At 47.6% G+C, this 22,203-nt stretch overlaps 1 protein-coding gene across 9 annotated transcripts in view; it reads right to left on the reverse strand.

Annotated features, from left to right (window-relative positions):
• Positions 1-22,203, reverse strand: part of LOC116944596 (homeobox protein Hox-A4) — a 57,241-nt gene that overhangs the window by 15,250 nt on the left and 19,788 nt on the right. For 2 of the 9 annotated variants that reach the window (XR_004403139.2, XR_004403135.2), the window contains 2 exons: positions 3,082-3,253; positions 935-1,051 (listed from right to left, as the gene is read on the reverse strand). The gene's annotated coding sequence lies outside the window, so the exon portion shown is untranslated. Of the gene's footprint in view, positions 1-934; positions 1,055-2,392; positions 3,056-3,081; positions 3,254-22,203 lie in introns of those variants that run through there. The other 7 variants (XR_004403137.2, XR_004403134.2, XR_004403138.2 and 4 more) reach the window with 4 other exon arrangements.

Raw genomic sequence — 22,203 nt, forward strand, 5'->3', positions numbered from 1 at the left:
TGCCGTGTGTACGCGTAGGGGAAGTGTTCACTTCACGTGGCTTCACCCCCCGGTGTAACCTATATCCACGCGGCCCTAAGTCGAACCTGCGATTAGCGCGGTTGCCTTTGTACGGCGCCAAAGAAGTTTAAGATTCCGCACATGCGTGGCTCGCTGATGAGCCCTGATTGAGGGCGAAACGTGTGATCTTCAAGAACGATCTTCTTCTTAGGGGGGGGGGGTCGTTCGGTCAAACCATCAACCCCACATTATTCAATATAGTTAAACTCCCAACTTTGTTACTGTATATATATATGGCCTGCCGTATTCTCCCCAATATAAAACGCACTACACCCCTTCCACGCCTGTGTTTTAAAGCAACATTTGGGGGTGAATCTTACTGTGTGTGTGCGTCTGTGTGTATGGGGGGAGCGGTAGTGTAGCGGTTAGCGCGCTGCGCTATGAACCTGGCGACCCGGGTTCGTATTCCCGCTCACGGCCAACACCAGTGACGATTATCTGAACCGGTCCTGGGCCTCCCCTAGGTCGACTCAGCCTCAAATAAGTACCTGGTGCGGTGTGTAGTAAACATCGTCACTGGGGAGACAAAAGCGGCCGGGCGTGGTGCTGGCCACCCGTCCCATCGTGTACCGTTCAGGTCTTCATAGGTGCTCGCTAACAGCACTTGCCCCTACAGTCGTAGTGGAGTGCTCAGCTCGCTGCACTACGAATCCGACGACCCGAGTTCGATTCCCGCTCGCTGGCCACCGACGCCGGTGACGATTTTCCTAACCGATCGTGGGCCTCCATTAGATCGACTCAGCCTCAAACGAGCACATGGTGCGGTGTGTGAATGAACATCGCCCGGTGTTGTGAAGAAGAACGAGTCTTATCTCGCAGACCATACGGGGGATTGTCGTATAACCCGCACGCACGCACACACGCGCATTCCTACCATATCCCGATCGCCATGATGTCCAGTGATGGTCACAGGGTGCAGAAAGCCTTGTGGGATCCCCGCAGGCAGCTCGGAGCAGGTGTCCCGGAGCGGATGACCCAGGTCACTCGTGTCCTGCTGGGGACAAGGTCAACAACACGGGACATGGGCGCAGTCTGCTTAGAGGGACTGAACGCGTCGAATCCACGGTAAACTCACGCCCTTATCTCGCCATTGATGACGACGATGGTGGTGATGATGATGATGTTAATGATGACGATGATGATGATGACGACGATCATAGGCACTAAATTAAGGCTAGGTGCTCGCCAACAGCACTTGCCTCGACAGTCTGCGATGCTAAACTGGATGTCATCGTCGTCTGCACGTAAATGTACCATTAACATTACGAAATTAATAAATTCTTGATACTTTTTTGTTTGTTTAAGAGTTGGCCCGGGCAGGAGACGTCGTGGCTATCCAAGTTGATGCTGGGCGATGGTCAACACTCACAGCGCGAGGGAGCGCCAACCAGGGCACTCGAAAGCGCCCTCCATCGTGGAGACGGAGCGATGGATCAGTTTCGTATGGGCAGAATGGATCGTTACATCGCGGGATCGTTCAATGTGACCTGGATCATCCGCTCCGGCTGCGGATTGGTGAAGAGGCCTTAATTCAACAGTGGATTGACCATGGTCTGCTGCTGATGATGATGATGATCATGATCGGGCGTCGGCAACTGAAATAACAAGAAGAGACGGGTTTTTTTTCGAATTCTGCAACAACAAAAAAAACCCTTCAATACTTCCAGAGCCGCAATGCCAGTAGTGTATACGAGACTGGGTTGGGTCCTTCATAAATGACGCCACGAAGCAGTCCTTAAAGAGCCCCCATTCTGCCCGCAGGTTGCCGACCCATGGTCTTCGCGGCGGTGGTGGTGATGATGATGATGGCCGTGGTAAAGTTGACGAGTGGCCAGATTTATTATTTCGTTCATCCTCCGTTGGTCGTTGCATCAACAGCAAGGGACAAGTCGGGACTACGAGACGCGAAGGACAGATCGGGGGGGCGAAGCGCCTCCACGCTACTCACATGACCCTTTGCTCATCGACCTCAAAGTCAGTGGTGGGCACTCCACGTTCACGTGGCGGGAGCAGGTCCATCCACAGAACAACCACCGTTTACGTTTCCACAAAAGAAAGGCCAACTCAGCCGCTATGTAATCTAGACGATTGGGCCGAGTCGATAACGAAGACAATGTCATCAATAGTAGCTCAAATAAGTACACGGGTATAGGGGCAACCCTGCAACTGCTTGCTCGTGCCGCTGCTGTTGGAAGGAATCTCCACGAGAGGTGAGAATTTGAGAGCCCCTGTACAAGGTCATTTGCTCAAGGCTACTCGAACACGCAGGTGGACAAACATCTCTGGCATAGGGGTGGAGCACCCACATCTTAGCCCACCGCACGCCACCTACCTAGACACTTCAATGCCGTGGTGCAACAGATGGCGATTTAGTCCACTTGCTCTACCGCCTCCTCCTGGCGAGCCAGGGTATGACACCTTCTCGACGCCAATCTGGAGGGAGTTTCAAAACTTCGGTGTGCGGTGATCCATCTACCCTCGCTGCTACCTCCACATGTTGCCTACCTCGCCCGGTATACAGGCAGTCGTGGGTTCGATCCCGACCCAGACGCCTGCTGTATATCTGGAGTGATACGTTTCTCTCTCCCCGTGGCCTCGTGGCTCTTGCTCCGAGTCCTCCGGTTTTCCCCCGTCACATTTAAAATCAACATCACGCGTTCAGAGTGTTCGTCTGCGATACATTTGCACGCGATGATCGTACGCCACTTCGTTGAGCTATCATTTGTGAGAGCCAGGTCGCTCATGAAAAAGAGCTACATCGCTCAGTGGGCCTTACCTGGCAAAATAACAATAGTTTGCATACGCTTTGGTTCTTTCGGTAAAGTCACGTAGGTAGGAAAAGAACAGATCACGACGTTTCGATCGCAACAACAAGTAATCATCATCAGGTGGGACAACCACAGCAAGAAAAAACTGAAGTAGTTTTAGTTTAGTTCGGGATTACAGGCCACGTGTAGCACAGCCACTCCACGAAAACAAAAACAAACTAAATATCAATATGGCAATATCCATTTGTATTACGCTGTTCGTGCGTGTAGCCAAGAACTCGTGCCCTTCATTACGACCGGGTGCCAGATTCGTGGCCACGTTGGTCTTCCTTCCTGCGTGTCATTCCCCTTGCTGAGCCGAGCGAGAAGCTGACCAACTTGAGAGTCGACACGGAGGGGGGCACAGAGGGGCACCGTAACGCGTTCTGGGAAGAGGGGGGGGCGGGGGGGAAAGGCGATGTTGAGATAGGTAGAGAGAAGGGGACAGATACATGGGCGAGAGATTTCGCGAGAGGGCTCGGCGGAGGGCAGCGAGAACTCCACTGCACAGTGCCTCACGCCTTCGCTAAACATTTACAAATGAGAGGCCGCAAACATGCGCGACCAATTTTTTTTTTAACTTTGAAAACTGATGATTTCAAAGTGATTTGATTTTCGCGTGAGCGCTGGGACGGGGGTTGCTCATCTCCCATTTCTACCCGCGGGCAGGTGGTGGATATTCCTCGTTCCTATGGCGGGGCGAAAGTATATTCCTATATAACGGGGCGAGTGTACCGTTAAACTGATTTAATCTCAGACACCACGCTCTGCGATGTAAATAAAGGAATAATAAACATTTTAACGATAACGATATAATAATAATGGATGGATGGATGGAGGAAATTGATGCCAACAGTTCAGCAGACAGGAGGATCGGGATGGATCAGAGCGGAAGCGGAGCCGTGAATGAATCCCACGTTTTGACGTATAACGAGTTAAACTTTTACGTCAAACCCTACAGCGTGCAATGTAAATTATGTTTTTTTTAAAATTTTACGATACCCCTCCATCACCCGACGGAGCCGATCAAATTAAAAAAAATTGTCACGTGGGCAATGACGTCACTTGGTTTGCTTTATTTTCTCCTTCGGCAAACCGGAAGCCGCGCACTGACACGTGGGAAGAGTTTCAGGGCCACTTTGCAAATGCAGAATATTCATTCTGGAGGAATCCGATGAGCTATAAAGCTATTTTTCACAGAGATGTACAGCGGTGATGACGACGGTGATGATGATGATGATGACGACGACGATGATGAGAATGAACCGGCATTTCAAACGGGCAATAGGCACTTATTCGTACTCGTAAGTGTTGTCCCTTGTTTGCAAACATTGCGATTGTGCACAAACGACACCGGGTACAAGTAATACCCCGGTTTACGTTGGGGGATGCGTTCCTGCAAAGGTGCGACGAAGAATATCGAAGCGACGTAAATCGAAGCGATTTGCAGGGTCGTGGGTGGTGCTGGTGGTGGTGGTGGAGACGAAGGCTGAGAGGCGACGCATAACGAGAAAGGGCAGATGACGACGTTGTCACGTGACGTACGTGTGAGGTCGAGGCGACGCAACTCGGGTGGTGGTTTCTTTTTTTTTAAATCAAGCGACGACGTATTTACGAGACGACGTAAAAGTGGGGGGGGGCGTCGTAAATCGGGGTTATTTGCGGGAGTTGCTGTTGCTATAGTTAGGGCTAGGAGGTGGCTCGTTAACTCACGCTAAGACCATAGCCCGGATCGCGCAAAACCACCACCCCCCACGCCATCGACTCCTTCCTCCTCTTAAAGTCCAGGCTCAACAACTTGCTTTTCCCTCCTGTGACCGGCTGCCTCTCTGTCTCTCTCTCTCTGTCTCTCTGTCTCTCTATAAAATAAACATTCGTCCGCTGTGGTATGTAGGGTGTCTTGTGACGCGCGCCCATGCAGATGCTGTGTGCATCACACTGGATCATCAGACAGAGACGCTACGGAGCCAACCTCTTTTGTTATAGCAGCGACAGAAATGATTACAAAGAACGATCTCACAATTTTTTACGGACGGCCACAAGATGAGTGGTGACATGAATGTACCGCGGACAGCAGCAGGAGATAGACACCCAGACAATGAGAATGATTTTCAGCAAGGCACGGTTAGCTTTCTTAGACATGTAATGATAAAACAGGAGACTGAATATAAATGTTGTTTTGACTACTGGGGACCACAACAGGCACGGCGAGAAGACGGCGAAGAGAGCGAATCAAGTGAGTGAAGTAGTTTGAACGATCGGATGCTACTTGCAGGAGCCAGTATCCGCTGCGAAGTTTCAAGAGTAAATGTCACGGAGGGAGCTAACTGACAGCAGGAAGGCCCACGTCTTTAAGAAAGACCTTGGAGCACGCAGAGAGAGAGAGAGATAAATCACAATGCATTGCAGATAAATAGATGACATTTATGCATCACCGTGCAGCAAAGAGCCCTATCATATCACGAGCCTCGTTTTTCAAAGGAGATTACAAAAATTGAAACAAAAGACCCTCGAACTGTTTAAGCGAAGGGTATATGCCCACATTTTATTTTTTCAAATCGCATTTCTCAAAACTCAACATTGGGGAGAGTCAAAGGCGGCCGGACGTGATGGCGACCAAACCGCTCACTAATGCGCCGTTCCGGCCTTCGCGAGTGCTCGCTCACAACACTTGCCCCAACATCGCGTGTCGGCTACGTGTGTGTGTGTCTGGTAGTTGTGTATATATATTATTTAATCATTTACATCTACACAGAGACAGAGAGTGCCGCCACGTTAATGACCCGGGCGCTCTCCCTCTGTCCATCGAGCTCTGCACGCGGCCGTGATTAATCCTGCAGCGGACAGCGTGACCCGCACGTGACCTCTCCCCTTACTCTATCTTCCTTCTCTCTCCTCTCGTCTCTCTCGTCACCCCCCCCCCCCACCCCTTTGCCCCTCTCCCTTCTCTCTCCTCTTGCCACTCTCTCTCTCTCTCTTCGCTCAACTCTCCCCCTGCCCTCCCATCGTCATTCTTCTTTTCGCTCGCTGTCCCCTGCGTCCCTCTCTCCCCTCTCGTTTCCGCCAAACCATCTCCTCCCCCGCCGCCCTCTCTCCACTCATCTCCCTCTCTCTCCCCTCCCCATCGTCTCTCTCGCTCTCTGTCTTTCTCCTCCCTCCCTCCCTCTCTCTCCATGCCCTCTCACCCCACGCACTCTCACCCCCTCGCCCGCGCTCCCACCGTCTCTCTTTCTCCTCTCCACGCGAGAGGCGAATGGGGGTCGTTTTTTTTTTTTTTGGGGGGGGGGGGGTTCCCCCCCCCTCTCTGCTCCTCCAATCTCAGAGGCCGCGTTCACGGCCGCCGGACGTCCCGGTCGGAGCCCTGCGCTCGGCGCGTCTGGAAACCCGTCACCCGGTTAGCAGTCAGTGAGCGGTGCGTGGCGGTGCCCGGCGATAACCTGGTGGGACCCCGTGGGTCCTGGTGGGTACGCGTGCGTGGGCGGTGACACAAGGTAACTGCATGGAGACAGCCGCTGACGTCTGGCGGTATCCGACGATGACGGGAGTGGATGACAAGGAGACAGCGGCCCGTGACGGGAGACGGTGATTGGGTTTGCTTTGGTTTGTTGTGTCGCAGGCTAAACCCCATTGGGGAATGCAAGCGCGTAGCTGGGGGCCTGGCCACCCTCGTATAACCCTGGCATTTGTTCTTAGAATTCTAGGACCTGCCCCGATTAGACATCTGTGAAAAGGAGCTTTATCGCTCATCGGATTCCTCCAGCCTAAATAAATGTTTTGATTCTGATACCTCGTGGCGAGTTTCCCCCCCCCCCCACCGCGCTTACAATCGGCACGCGTTTCGAGAGCATTTGGCTGCTGCCATAACTTCCCACGTGACGATGAGCCACTTCGTTGGGCTATCATTCGTGATGGCCAGGTCGCTTCTGGCAAAAGAAAAAGAACAGCTATATAGGTGAGTGGGGCCTTACCTGATTAAAACAAAACAACTATTTCATAGTTTAGTATGAGGTGGTGTCAAGGAGGTAACAGGAGGTACGGGGATATATCGTGCGGTGAAGTGGGATCATTGATAGTTCAGGATGTATATGTGCAGGCTATCAGGTGTCGTCAGGAGGTGATGAGGAGTTGACAATCAGTATCAGCGGTGGGGGCAGTGGCATTTGACGCTGCGGTATTTAAATATGCTCTCCGATAATGACTGGGATTCGAGAGATATTAAGGGTGTGCGCGAGGCGGTTCTATTCGAGCAAAGACGATTCAGGATGCTCGATGCCAATGTCGAGGTGTTACTGCTGGCCACGGCGAGAGGGCTTCAGTACACAAAGGGAGTTCGTGTCGTCTCGCCGTTCGTCCTCCTCCTCCTGCTCGTGTTAATACAAAGGTCCTCTTATCATATTCGTTCGCATGAGCGCAGCAATTATGTCCAGGGGCCGAATGCCAACGTGGAGGTCTGCTGGCTGGCCACGTCGAGAGGGCTCCAGGGGCGAGAGAGTTCGCTTCGTCTCGCCGTTCCTCCTTCTCCCCGTCCTCCGTCGAAGGAGGGCAGACCGCACTCGATGGGGTTCGGTTGCGTGGACACAATTGGACTGCGGTGGCTTGCCTTTAATGCATCTCTACGAGTCTCTGTGGGTCGCTGTGTGTCTCTATGGGTCTCGACGGGTTTACAATATGGGTCCAGAGTTTGGGTCGCATGGCCATAGCCGCTCTACTGTGGCTTGTCTTCGGTGTATATTTATGATTCTATACGTGCCTCGATGTGTCTCTCTGGTAATTATCTGCGAGTCGACGTATCTCTGTGTCTCTACGGGTTTGCAGCGTGGGTCCATGGTTTGGATTGCACGGCCACAGGCAAACGACTGTGGCGTGTCTTTAATTTCCCATCGGCATGCTGTTGATGGTGACGTTGTGATGCGGTCCTTACGAGGTAACTAGCAGTGCAGCGAATTCAATGGCAAACGTCTCTGAGAATCGGACTATTGCTACTGGAAGAATTCGATGAGCTATGAAGCTCTTTTTCACAGGCGTCCAGTAGGAGGCACGGGGTCAGAACGTTTCACGAACAAACAATACAACAACAGCATATGAGTACAGAGTCTAGGAAAGGTAAGCAAATCAATTCAACATATGCGAATGAAATTAAATTACGTTTCATCTTACCTGGTAAAGCCCACTGAGCTATTAACTTATGATTCATAAGCTATCTGGCCACAAATGATAGCTCCGATGACCCTATACCACGTGACTGATATTCCTTGCTGAACCGGGTGCTATCTGCACGGGCTGCATGTATGTTGAACTTCTTTCGCACCGTACGTAGCCAACCGCGCTGATCGGAGGCGCGCGGGAAGGGGAAGGACAACAAACTAAACACAAACATCAGTTCTAAAATAAATGATTTGTCAACCTCGATCATTTCAAAGTGCATATCCTCCAGTGGCTTTCCAATATCGGAGAGCTAGAACGTTCCGAACGGCCGCAGAAGCGCACTGAACAAATGCATCATCGAACGTCGCTTGGGGAGCTTCAGAGCGCTTGGCGGATCCTTCGCGAATTTCGTTTTGGGCTGTCCCGCGCGTGTCGCCCGTGTCTGGGGTTGGGAGTGGACTCCACTCGTAGGGGGGAGGCGACGCGCCGTTAAATCGTTACGGTTGCTCGGTTATTTAACGAGCGATAATCACGGATCGGAGATGGTTTGAAGAGGACAGGGCCGCGATAGCCGACGTCTTTGAGAAAGGCCGTGGCACGCGCGCTGACAGAGATCGAGAGAGAGATTTATCCCACAGGCGGTAAGTTTAACGACCATGGTGATTTTTTTTTAAATTATGTGTCCCTACAGCTGCTGCTGAATATTCCTGAAGCACTGAAGACATTAAAGTGCTCTGGACGTTTGAAAGTTTTATGATCATTATTATTATCATCATCATCATCAGTAGATTATTTCGGCTTAAATTCACATGTGATTGTTAAGGCCACGGCTCAAAACCCGTGGCCTTGAATCCTTGCTGGAGATCCAAATTTGGAGGCACCCATATTGGCCGTAATTATGATTCCATTTGGGTCACATTTTTTCATTTAAATTATCTGGTGATGCTGCTGCTACTGCTGCGTTTTGCAGTGGTTCACAATCACAGTGGACAACAACAACAAACACAACAAAATCGTCAACGGCATTATAGCCTTAAAATATCAATATATATTAGGCGACGTTTTGGGAAATGGCCCTTCTCCACAGCACGCACAGAGGCCAGAAAATTCGAGAGTTGTAGAGCTATAATTAAAGACCTCATTGTCAATGACGATGAGGTGTAACGTAAGGAAGGTGGTACTGCAAGGTGTATTATTATTATTAATACTGTAACCACACGACGGCCATAGGCAATGATATATATCTAACAAAAATACAAAAAACAGTGTCGGCTTGTATATCGTTCGAAGGCAGTGTTATTGACAAGTGTGTTGCATTTCTGTTTCAAATGTTTTGCTATATTTGTTTATATATGTATAGAATGTCACATCGGTGGCGTCACTGTGAATGTCTCGAACGCCGCTGCCTTCATCGAGGGCTTCGTGGGGCGCGTGAGTGGCGGCCCCGCGCCACCTCGGCACGTATTGTGGTCGTATTATTGTTCCACTATACAGCGAAACCGAGATAATCTCTCTTGATTTGAAGCGTTCGTGACTGCAGGAATCCATACTCTGTGGTTCTTTCGGTACCGTCACGTGACCTAACCTCACCGAAAGAACGACAGAGTAAGGGATAATCTGTCCCTGTACATGAAGCAAGTCCTCCCCGCCCCCCTCTCTCCTTAACCTCATTCTGTTCCTCTCTCGAAGCCTCATCACCTCTTCTCACCTCGCCCATTCCTCTTCCCTCCCCTCGCCCCTCCACTCCGTCCCGTCCCTCCCCCTATAGCCCCGTTCGTGACTCCACCCGTGCCCATTCTGGTACGGCCACTCATTCATATCCATCGGCCCGAGCGCGCGCGCGCCTTGCCAATTAAAATCACTCCGTTGTTGTTCGCGCTTTTGAACTCTGCTATAGAGCGGATATAAATAGACCGCGGGTCAATATAAAATAAGAGATATTGTCTTTAACAAGCGACCTTTTGCCCATCTGACTCCACCGAATGGTTACTGTTGGCTTGCTCATCGAAAGCCCGTAAAACCGGATAACCGCCCATATGTATCCATAATTACCGCTTCAACAAGGCATAAACCGGTAACCGTTATTTCAGTGGGATATCTGTTTCGTTTTCAATAACGGCGTTATCATTTTCGGCACGCTCAAACGGTAGGGTAAAACTGGCCACACTTGATCCCACCACTCTCGATCGACACACTGTGGTGGTAACCCCTTGTGCACTGCTGGGTAGGAGGACAGGGTGGGATGGTGTAGTGTTGTGGGGGAGTTGTCTGTATGTGTGGGGGGGGGGCTTCAACTGTGGCGCCGGGTAGATGGAATCGAGCCCGGTGTGAACCTCTGGGTTGTGACTCCAGCGGTGAGATTCTGACCAAGACTCGACCCCGCTACGGCAACTGTGCATGGTTCCTCCGTCCTTTCTACATTCAAGAGGTAAAACTGTTGTCTGCATTGCCCCAGACGTTTCTTTCCGTGGGGTAAACCGGTTTAGACCGGTTTTGGCAAACGTTTTTAATTTTTCTTCCATACGGTTACCGGTAAATAGGGGTTTAAAAAAAATAAGCAGTTTATTTTTTGTTATTTTTAAACCCGCAAAGATAATCTCCGCACGCACGCTCGCTCGCGTGGCGGACGAAGTCGAACGGTGATCCGCGATGTCGTTTACACGGCGCAAACGAGAGACGCGTCGTTAAAATTCCTGCGCCAATTAATTAATTAAGCGCGTTCAATTTGACGCACCGACACCAGCGGCGAGTATTGTTGTTTGTGCGTTGTGAGAGGAGGACAGGGCCTTGTCCATTATAGTGGGGGGGGAGGGGGGTTAGATCGCATAAATATGAATGTGTCGTTAAACCCCGCCACCACCCGACACGGCCAATCGGTAAGGTTTGTCATTGTCCGTGTCGGATGGTGGCGGATTTAACGACACATTTATATGTATGCGATCTAACCACTCCCTCCAAAAAAACAAAAAAAATAATATCGGTCGTGAAAGCCTAACACATGTTAAACAGACAGGGCCTTGTATGAGAGTTTAAATAATGAATGAACGGTCAGGCCTCTCTCTCTAAATGACTAATTGACAGGTAACAGTAGCTACACATTTTATACCGGCGGAGATAATATATATACGTGACTAAAACCAATATCCCCATATGGATTTTAACAGGCTGTTGGGTCACGTGCTGTAACTGAGTGGCCAGCACGAGTCGCGGCCGCCTTTGTCTCCCCAGTGGTGATGTTTGCACACCGCACCAGGTCGAGTACTCATTCATGGCCGAGTAGACCTAGGGGAGTGGCCCAGGACCGGTTCAAATATTCACCGTCACTGTTATTTGCCGTGAGCGGGTATTGAACTCGGGTGGTGCCGGGTTTGTAGCAGAGCGCTTTAACCACTACACTACCGCTTCCCATAATATGTGTGTGTGTATATATATCACACGTGTATATATTAAACGATATAACTAAATACGCATGTTTGGATGGATACATATTCCTACCTGAATTCACACCGGCAACAATGATCAGTGCTGATTTTCATTTAAACGCACATTAAATATTTTTTGAGCGAGGATGAATTTGAAAAAGTAACGTTTATTTAAGGAAAAAAAGTATTCGTGCAAGAAACAAGTTATATATGTATAATATATAATAGCAAACAGGCTTACGACGTATAAAGAACACGCGTATAAATGCGATTATTAGTTTGCAAATTGAATTTCTATCAAAATCATTCCAAGAATGTTGTTCCCTCGTTTAGAGAAATTTCGCAACTAACGACTTGACCCTGTAAAGCACAGCTGCGGATATTTATTACGGCGTACAAAACATAGTGATATATATATATACACACACACCAACTTGATTATGCTACGTAAAATATTCATGTGCGTCAAAAGATGGTGTGTGTGTGCCATTAAGAAATGAAAAGTCACCGTTCTATTTATTTATTTTCCGGCATTGTCATGAAGTGATATTACATCGCAACCGCTTAATTGTTTACAAATAAACACAAAAGAACTTCGCATCACTTTGACGACAGCAAATAAAAACATGCTGCGATACTGCTTTTGGCACCAACAACAACAACAACCACCACAACTCGACACAACCATCAATAACACCGTTGCCCAACTAAATAATCGGCGACGTTTCGGGCAATGGCCCTTCTTCACGGCAGAAGGTTCCACTGTAATTATGGGGTCACGTGGATTGCTCTCCGCGTATATTCCGGTTGTGCCTTCTCCGCCCACTCGCGCTCCAATTAAGACTCAACACGCGTTTTAGATTATTTGGCTGATCCTATCAATTATTCCCACGTGTGGTTGGTAGTGGTGATGATGATGATGTCAGCCACATCGATGATGAAGATGATAAGCTATAATCATCATCATCATCGATGTGTTCCAGGTCACCTCCGAACAACAAAATCCTCATAAGCTCAGTGGCCTTTTACCTGTATGGTGAATAAAATAGTTTACAGAAAGAATGCATGTGCTTGGATGTTGTTTGGTTTCAACTGTGACACGGTTTGGGCAATCGATGGGGTAGCCACGGCTTCTACCGCTGCCCCCCTCCCGTTATATTTGGTTCCTCGTCGATTTGCGAGAGATGCAACTTGCACGGACGATAACTGCGCCACAGATTAAACTATACAATATCACTCATTATCATCATCGTCGTCGTAGCGTGAGCTAAATGAACAATGCCACATTTTTACAACAGATGGCCTGATGATGAGCTCAGTCCACGCGCTGAATATCCGTTCAAGAAATTGTATTTGTTACAGAGATTGCTATATTATCGTTGTCACGATGGAAATAACTGTAGTTGCGTGCGCATATTATACAATGTGAATTAAAACCTGAATTCAACAGCCGTTTGTGCGCGTCTCTGTGAATAGCTGGGCAGTTTTACCACCCGATGTCGTCACCAAAGAAGCCAGAACGATTTTGAGAGTCGCGTTCGCCTCTTGTCCTTACTGGAACAATCCGAAAACAATTTGTTATCATTCGGGGAATTATTTTCGCTACGCAAACCGCATTCATCATCTCGACTTATTCTGCGTCCACATTCGTATGGACCTGCCCATTAGGAATGTATTAATGTAGGGCTGCAATATTATCTGCTTATTTATTTAGGATGAGCGTATAACTGTGCCTAATTGTACTCGACTGGCAGCGCCTTAAGGCCGATAAATAATCCCACACTCCGATACGAGCCTAGCAGCAGCAGCAGCAAACGATACGAAAGTGAGACACGAATTGCCCATTCACCCGCACGCGCTGTGATAACGAACGCGGATTTTTGATCGCACGTCCGTGGCGTGGCTGGACCGGGACCCTCGTCCTCATAACGATAACCTGGGGCAAGGACTCAAATGGGGAAACAATCATTTTCCTTTTTCGATCTAATTTTCATTTTCCTATCATGCTCCTTGGTCCTGGAATGAATAACGAAAGATCTTTTGTTTTTACTGATTTCAAAGCTCCGATAGAAGAAGATGTCATTGACCACTGTAATTGTTTTGAATGTTTTTGTATTGTAGTATTTGGTATTGTGTGCTTTTATGTGCGTGGTGATTTATTTTTTGCTGACTTCTCGCCAGGCCCTCCTTCGTAAAGGAGGTGTTTAACTTAACGGGTGTTCTTTTTTTTATTCGGTTAAATGAAGGTGAAATAAAACAAAATATAACTCGGCATCGGGAAATTACTCACTTTACTGGATACGCTATACACGTGTCTATATATATCTGAATATATATGTGCATACACGTACATTGTCGCGACTATATCCATATGTGAGAACGCACGCTGCGGGCAACATCAGTGCGCGCTTACAAATATCCATTGCGATTATTTTATGATCGCATTCGCCCGTTCATTAAAGTGAGTCGGGATCAGAAACTTCATTTAGATCGGAGGGATACCTCCAGCAACACACACACACACGAGTGGCAGCGGTGGCAGCAGCCATGGTCAATCCACTGCTGGATGAAAGGCTCCCCCAAACATGCCGCTATCTTTACAATCCTGAGATGCAACAAAATAATTTCAATCCAACTTACACCTACAACACAAACGGATTTAATTGCTGCATCCTCCCCTCGGTAGGCAGGGGCGTGCTCTCAAACGCGTTCCATTCTCGTGGCCGTCAGTCACAATAAATACGTAGACATTATAAGTAATGTGCGTATCTGTGTGATGTGTATCTCCAAAATACTCGCTTGATGTGCGTGAGACAAACGGTACAATAAACGACTGTGCTGTACACGCGACTGCCTTCACTGAGTACATCTTTCTTGATATATACGAACTATTTTTTTTTATATATTTATCTATTTATTTGTTTATTTGTTTGCCAGGTAAGGCCCACTGAGCTATCAGCTCTTTCGTCAGAATGCGGCATGGCCACAGACGATATCTCAACCAAGTGGTGCTCACGTGAACACGTACAGCGGTCAAATACTCTAAGCCGCATGTTGATTCTAAATATGACAGGACAACCCGGAGATGACCCGGATACAAATCTACGCGACCACGGGGAGAGAGAGAGACACGCAGACTCCAAATGTACAGCAGGTGTCAGGGTCGGGAACAAACCCCACGACCTCCTGTCGTCCAGGCGAGGTAGTTAACATCCCCGCTACGCTTCCGCTCCTGACGCGTATCTGGGAGGTCCCCATAAGAAGACGAAGATGACCCCCCCCACCCACCACCGTATCGCCTTCACAAACATTTGTGTTGCAAGTGCTGTTGGCGAGTGTCACCTAAGACGGCCGGCACGGCACACGAGAGCAAGCGCCTTCGTCTCTCAAGTGCTGATGTAGGGATTTGTTTGTTTTGTTTAGAGACCAAGTTCGACGCAGGGAGGCCCGCGACCGGCTCCGATAACCGACACCGATGTTGGCCAGACAGACACACATACATCACCGTCACCACCACCACCACAACGCGTGTCATTGCCTGCACATGTTGCCTGCATCGGTCTTGCCACGCACTGTGCATGCCGCGCGAGTCACCGCCGCACGTGTCCACTCGAAGCCACGGCCACGCGTGACGCTCAAAACAATCAATCCCTCGCCGCAGTGGACTAATGACTCGCGTTGAATGAATGGCCTCTCTCGGTTTGTTCGGAGACATTGTACACGGGCGCTGTAGGATATTTATATCGTCGTCATTGTCATCATGATTAGTGGTACAACACAGACACAGATTCCCCCGTGTAGCCTTAACAGACTGTAGGGAGCAAGTGCTGTCAGCGAGCACCTATGAAGGCCGGAACGGTAGACGAGGGGGGCTGGGTGGACAGCACCACAGTCTTTGCCTCGCTCGTGGCGATGTTTACACCTCGCCACTTGGTACTCATTTGAGGCTGAGTCGACCTAGAGGGGGTACAGGACCGATTCAGATAATCGTCACTGGTGATGGCTGCAAGGGGAAGCGAACTTAGGTAGCCACTGCGATACACACAGCACACTATACGGATGTCACGAAACTTTAGTATAACCTGATTGGCTCACTTAAAGAGTGAAATATGAACAGACTGTGAGTGAAGTTTTTTTTTTTAAATAAACATATATAAACTTTGCTTTAACATAAAACCACTGAACCAAAATTAATGTGATGGGGTTGTTTTTGTGTGGGAGAGTTATGTGAGTGTACGTGACCCGGCTCACACTCAGATTAGTACCTAGGGAGACAAAGGCGGCCGGGGGTGGTGCTGGCCACTCAACCACTAGTGTGCCGTGCCAGCTTTCATCAGTGCTGGCTGCCAACACTTGCCCCAACAGTCTATTAAAGTTATAAGGGGGATATTTGTCTCACTGACCACCAGAAAATTTCAACAAAATACAATAAAATGCCACACAATAACAAAAACAGGCTGCAGCTATAATAATAATAGTCACTGCACATTTATCTATACAGCAGAAGCACACTTAGTGGTAGGACTCTATTTCAGGAGGGTTACTGCTGCTGTTACAGTGGAGTTTTATTTTATTCAAGACATTTTCAGTCCAGTTTATGATAATGAGTGTGGGGGGGAGGGTAAACCAGAACACCCGGAGAAAACCCCACGTGTTACGCGTGCGACGGAGCAACACCCCAATCCCCGTACAGATGGAAACCGATGGCGATGATTCCACTTTGCCGAACCGCCTTCTGGGCCAATCAGTTTCAGAGACAATGCATTTACTATCAAAGCATGTTTTATTTGTTTTGTTTACCACAAGTAAATGTGGTTAATGCAGACATGACCCCTTGCGAAAGATTTCTGTTTGGTGTTTTAACATTTTAGGGGCCGTCCGTAAATGACGTCACGCGATTTTTGACCCCTCCCCCCTCGTCACACGGCGTCACAAAAAGTCAGACCCCCCCCCTCAAATGACGTCACAAAGCTCTGCCACCCCCCCCCCCCTCAAAACCATATTCCCATTAAAAAAATAAAACATGCTTTAAATCGCTTTAAACTATTGTCATTGTAGTGCGTATTTAATGTGGCGCTGCACTCTGATATTGTAGGAGATAACATTTATTAAAAAGTCTATTTAATTAAGTAGAACGTGTTGTCTTTATTTAAAGTTGCGCAATTTTGATGTGACGTCACATTTCTCAAACCCCCCCCCCCCCCCCCATCGTCACACATCGTCACAAATGTCTGACCCCCCCTCTTAGGTGCGTGACGTCATTTATGGACGGCCCCTTAGCACCTGTTTTATTGCCATGAAGGGTAAAACCTATTCTTATTAGTATATACGAGCCAATGCCGGTCAAAGGACGGGTGGATATTGCTTTTAATCTGAAATATTCAATCGAAAATAATGACCCGCTCATGATTATTAATGAGGGAGTAGGGGAGAGGTCAACATGAGTGACGTCATCAGCTCATGATTATTGATGGCGGGGGGAGCTCCATGTTGAATGACGTCATCCGCTCATGATTAATAATGAGGGTGGGGTGCCACATGTGGAGTGACGTCACCCGCCCCATGATTATAAATGAAGGGGGAGGGGCCCTTATGTGGAGTGACGTCACCCGCCCCATGATTATTAATGAGGGTGGGGTGCCACATGTGGAGTGACGTCACCCGCGCCATGATTATTTATGAAGGGGGAGGGGGCCTCATGTGGAGTGACGTCACGCGCGTTACACACCGACATTCTTGGCTCATCATGAGTTAATTGATGCTGGCAAGGGAGGTTCGCTTAGCCACGCCGTCTCGGCGACTTTCCCACGTGCCACGATGTAAAAATAAATAAATAAACAACGCAGGCGCGAGTCGAGCAGTAACTCAGGGCAGTGTCTGTGTGTCCCCAGGATGTTTGTGTTCGTGCAGGTAAACAACAGCGACTGGGGGAGACAAAGACGGCCGGGTCGTGGTGCTGGCCACCCACCCACCCCCCCCCCCCCCTGTGCCGTGCCGGCCTTCGTAGGTGCTCTCGCTAACAGCACTTGCCTCAACAGACACCCCCTCAAATATGACGTCACAAAGCTCTGCCCCCTCCCCCCCAAAAAAAACATATTTACATTTTAAAAATCAAACATGCTTCAAATCGCTTTAAACTATTGCCATTGTAGTGCGTATTTAATGTGGCGCTGCACTCTGATGTTGTAGGAGTGTTGTTATAACACAATTAGTGTTGTTATAACAATTCTATATTTATTTAAAGTTGCGCATTTTAATGTGACGTCATATTTCTCAAACCCCCCCCCCCTCGTCACAAATCGTCACAAAAATCTGACCCCCCCCCCCCACCTAGGTGCGTGACGTCATTTATGGACGGCCCCTTGGCGATGATGCGTAAGGGACATTGTGCGTCACGGGCGCCGCCCAGTGGCTGAAACTGGCACGTGCAGTCTATAAATTTGTTTTAATTAAAACTATTAATTATTTTTTTTATTTTACCAGGTAGATCCCACTGAACTGCCGTGTAGCTCTTTTTCAGAAGCGACCCCGCCACAAACAATAGCTCGACCAAGTGGCTTGTCACGCGACCACGTGGGGAGATGGGCACGGAAACTCCGAATACACAGCAGCAGCAGCAGGCGTCAGGGTTACGATCGAACCCACGACCTCCTGTACACCACGCGAGGCAGTTAACATCTCACCACCGCGTTTACTTATTGCTTTAATCATATCCAGGAGAGCCACGCTGCTGCTACATTGGCGTTTATTATTCTTCGTGAACGATGTTTGCAGCCCATTTAATGATGAGCTTGCGTTCGTTATTCCCACCGAGGAAAGAAAACCTGCGACAACCCCGGTGGGTGCAGCATGGCAACAACAGAGGGCCACTGGGCCACTCTTGCTGGACCGCCCTTCTCTTCGCGTGCCCGTGGTGCGCCACCTCGTCGGGCGATTCACAGCAACGTCCGCGCTTGTGCGGTGATCTACCAACCCTCGCTGTTGCCTGCCGCCGCAGTGCTGGGGTGACAGGCAAGCCACGTTTCATAGTTTCACAGTTTCATTTATTTGGTGTAGCCCTGTGAGCCATTCGGCTCTTGAATCGGGTGCAACCGCAACAAACAATAAAACAAAAACATGAACAAGAAAAACATCTTAAAGTGACTTTGTGTGACTGTGCAAACAGAAAATCCAGGAAAAAAACATCAAAATATTCCTGAAATAGCACCGTACACCAACGCTGTGTGCAAAATCCCAGTGGGATGCAAGTCAAACAACAACAACAAGAAGAAAACTTAGATTAAGGCCATCAGTCTAACTCCGTACTACAATAAACAAAAACATGGCCAAACCAAAAAACTTTTAGAAATCACCAAAATAAAGCCATAAATGCAATGTGACAGTGATCATAGGAACTGTGACCGAAGTTTTAACAATAAACTACATAAATAACATGTAACACCAAACCCTAGAGCCACAGCTGGCTGCATGAGTCACTCCACAAACAACAGGAGCATCAGTCGGAGTATCACATTTTTCAATGCACCTTTAAGATCACCACACTAAATCAAAATACAGATAATACTTTGCAGCGGTCATCCGGAGCGAAACATTTTATTTTATTTTAGGCCACTGAATAGCAGTGGCAGCTAGGGGTGTACAACTCCTCTAGAGCAGTTTTGAGTGAAGATCTCATAGGTAGTGATTCAAGTTGTAGTTTATTGGCAATAGCATTCCAGACCCTGGGGGCATCAATAGCAAAGGCCCTTCCTCCAGTTTTTGTACGGCAATAGGGAATGTGAAGCTGGTAGATGAGCGAAGAACTGAGGTCAAATTTGTTCTTTGAAACAGAGAGGAGATCCAGCAGGTAGTCTGCGGATTTTTTTGTAAGTACATCGTGAATAAATAAGATCTGGTGTACAAGCCGTCGAACATTAAGAGATGTTAAGTTTGACCCAATGTAGAGATCACAGTGGTGAGTCCTATATGGGCAGTTCAATGTAAATCTTAAGGCCGAGTGATAGATGGAATCAAGCTTCTTCAGTACAGTACCTGGGGCTGATTTATACACCATGTCACAGTAATAAAGTAGAGGCAGTATGGTAGCTTTTATAAAATCCAAACGGAACATAGGAGGGAAGCAGTGCTTGTGTCGATACAGAAAACCAATTTTGATTTTTGTCTTTTTACCAATATAATCAATGTGATCTTCAAAATTCAATTTTGAATCCAGGATGACCCCAAGATACTTATAGATCTTGACTTGCTCTCTTTGATAATTATTTAAGGAATGTAATTTGGGAAAAATAACTTCCCGCTTTAGTCCCGGTGAGAAGCATAGCACCTTGGTTTTGGAGGCATTTAGGACTAGCTTAAGAGCAACTAGCTGATGTTGTAGTTTGTTGAAATCACCCTGGAGCTTAGCAATCATGTCATCCGGAGAGCGGCCAGCAGTAATCAGTATCGTGTCATCTGCAAAAAGATTCACCCTGAAATGATCCAGGTCAGTGCCTAAGTCATTGACATAAAGAGAGAACAAGAGGGGGCCGAGGATGGAACCCTGTGGAACCCCTTTTGTTATCTTAACACTGTTTGACCTCCAACCATCTGTGAATACAGTTTGGGTGCGAGAAAAGAGGTAATTTATTAAACCATTTTACTGTGTTTTTGGAAAAACCGAGGCAACTTAGTTTTCCAAGCAGGGTGTTGTGGTCTACTGTATCAAAAGCTTTAAACAGGTCAAGAAAAAGACAGGCACAGTACTGCTGATTATCAAGGCTACTGTAAATTTGATTCAGAGAGTCTAATGCAGCAGATGTGGTGCTGTATTTTTTTCGGAACCCAGATTGTTTTAGATGTAGTAGATTGTTGGTGGACAGGAAACTGCTAATTTGGTAGTTCAATAATTTTTCAAAAATTTTCATCAATGGGGACAAAATTTAGATAGGTCGGTAGTTATTGGGATCATCTTTAGGGCCCCCTTTGTGAAGTGGACGGACATAGGAATGTTTCCATTCTAGAGAAACTGATGCTTCTTTGATGGACAGGTTGAAAATATGGGCTATAGGTTTATATATTAGGTGACCAACAGTTAATAAAGTATTAAAGCTTTCGTGACTGCATAGAATTACTCATTGGTTTTTTCGGTAAAGTCAAAGACGGGAAAACTGTCTGCTCCGGTAGAGGAGGACCCTTTGAGGTAGGAGAGTGGTTTCAGAACATTACTTTCGTGGATTGGCTGGAAACTAAATTCGTTTAATGTTTGGACAGGGGTGTAGGAATTTGCATGAGCAGGGGTGACTCCCAATACATTATCAAAAAGATTCCCAGCTTCAGAAAAATGAAGGTTAAAATTGTCAACTATTTTTTTGGGATCTGAAAAATATTCCCCATTTCGGTTAAGCTCAACGGGCAGATTGTCTGTTTTGGGTGCCTTTTCGACACATTTGATTGCTTTCCAAAAAATCCTGGCATTTCCATGTGATTCCAGGAGAGTGGAGGAAAAGTAGGCATTTTTTGCATGACGTATTTTTTGACGCATCTATTCCTTAAAATCCTGTATTCTAGCCAGTCATTTACCAAATTACTTTTCTGAGCACATGTCCAAGCCTTGTCCCTAGTTTTCATGAGCTTTGTAATCAAAGGATCATACCATGGTGGGCGGTTGCCTTTAGTTTTAAATCTAACCAACGGAGCATGTTTGTTAAGAATTTGGAGAAACGTGAACCTGAAAGTCTCCCAAGCCGTAGTCAGGTTGGGGATATCACAGACCTTGTCAATATCCGAGTGAAGCACATCATTAGTAAATGCCTAAGTGCTGAAGTGCCTCAAAGAGTGCTTCTCAACAATTTTAGAAGGGGGGTTGGGGGGTGGCTGATGAACTCACCCCAAAAATGAAGGAGTGATCACTAAGGTTATTACCCAGAACACCAGTCAGTGCGAAATTGTGAGGGGCATTTGTCAATAGGACGTCAAGTAGAGTTGACTGTCCCGGATTTTTTAGGTTGGGTCTTGTGGGGACATTTATTAATTAAATTCATCTGTAAAATATGTGGCCACGGCCGGCGGGTTTAGCCAATTCCAATTTAGATCACCCACTAAAATTATTTCACCTTTAGGGAGACCCCCAAAAAGCTCTCTCAGTGCAGATGCAGCTTCAACATCCTTCCCACTAGGCGGTCTATAGCAGCACACTACCAATATCTGTTGATTATTTGGGAGAGTTATTCTGAGAGCTAAACCTTCAAAGCAACATTTTTTAAACAAGGAGTGAGTTGGTGAACATGCAATAGTATTACGAACATAGATGGCAATTCCACCTCCTTTAGATCCTCGGTCAAGCCGAAAAAGGTTGTAGTTGTCAATCGTAATCTGCAAGTCATTGACGGCAGGAGTGAGAAATGTTTCTGTTGGGCAAAAAATGTCCGGGTCAAGATTTGCCACTTCTAGTTTTAGTTGACTTAATTTAATCACAAGCCCTCTGATGTTGACATGTAGAACACCAACACCTTTTCTGCCAGAAAAATCTGCAGAATTATACGAGTTCTCTACATTTGGGCCAGGATGAAGCTCAATACCACCCAGAAATAAGAAAAGTAGAATTAATAGTTTGCGCAAGTATTTTCTGTGAAAGGATGAAGAGCGGCGAACCTTGGACGGATAGCAGCAGCTCGCAGATGGTGTTATTTTTAAGAGCAGAATGAAGTTTGGAAGGCGTGCTGGTGAAGTAATGGGACAAAGATAGGGTTTAAAAGGATACAAAGATGGAGTGTAGAAGTGTCTATGAGCTG

Source organism: Petromyzon marinus, chromosome 2 (assembly GCF_048934315.1).
Source record: "Petromyzon marinus isolate PM22_M1 ecotype Great Lakes invasive population chromosome 2, UKy_Petmar_22M1.pri1.0, whole genome shotgun sequence".
In the NCBI taxonomy this organism is placed as follows: domain Eukaryota; kingdom Metazoa; phylum Chordata; class Hyperoartia; order Petromyzontiformes; family Petromyzontidae; genus Petromyzon; species Petromyzon marinus.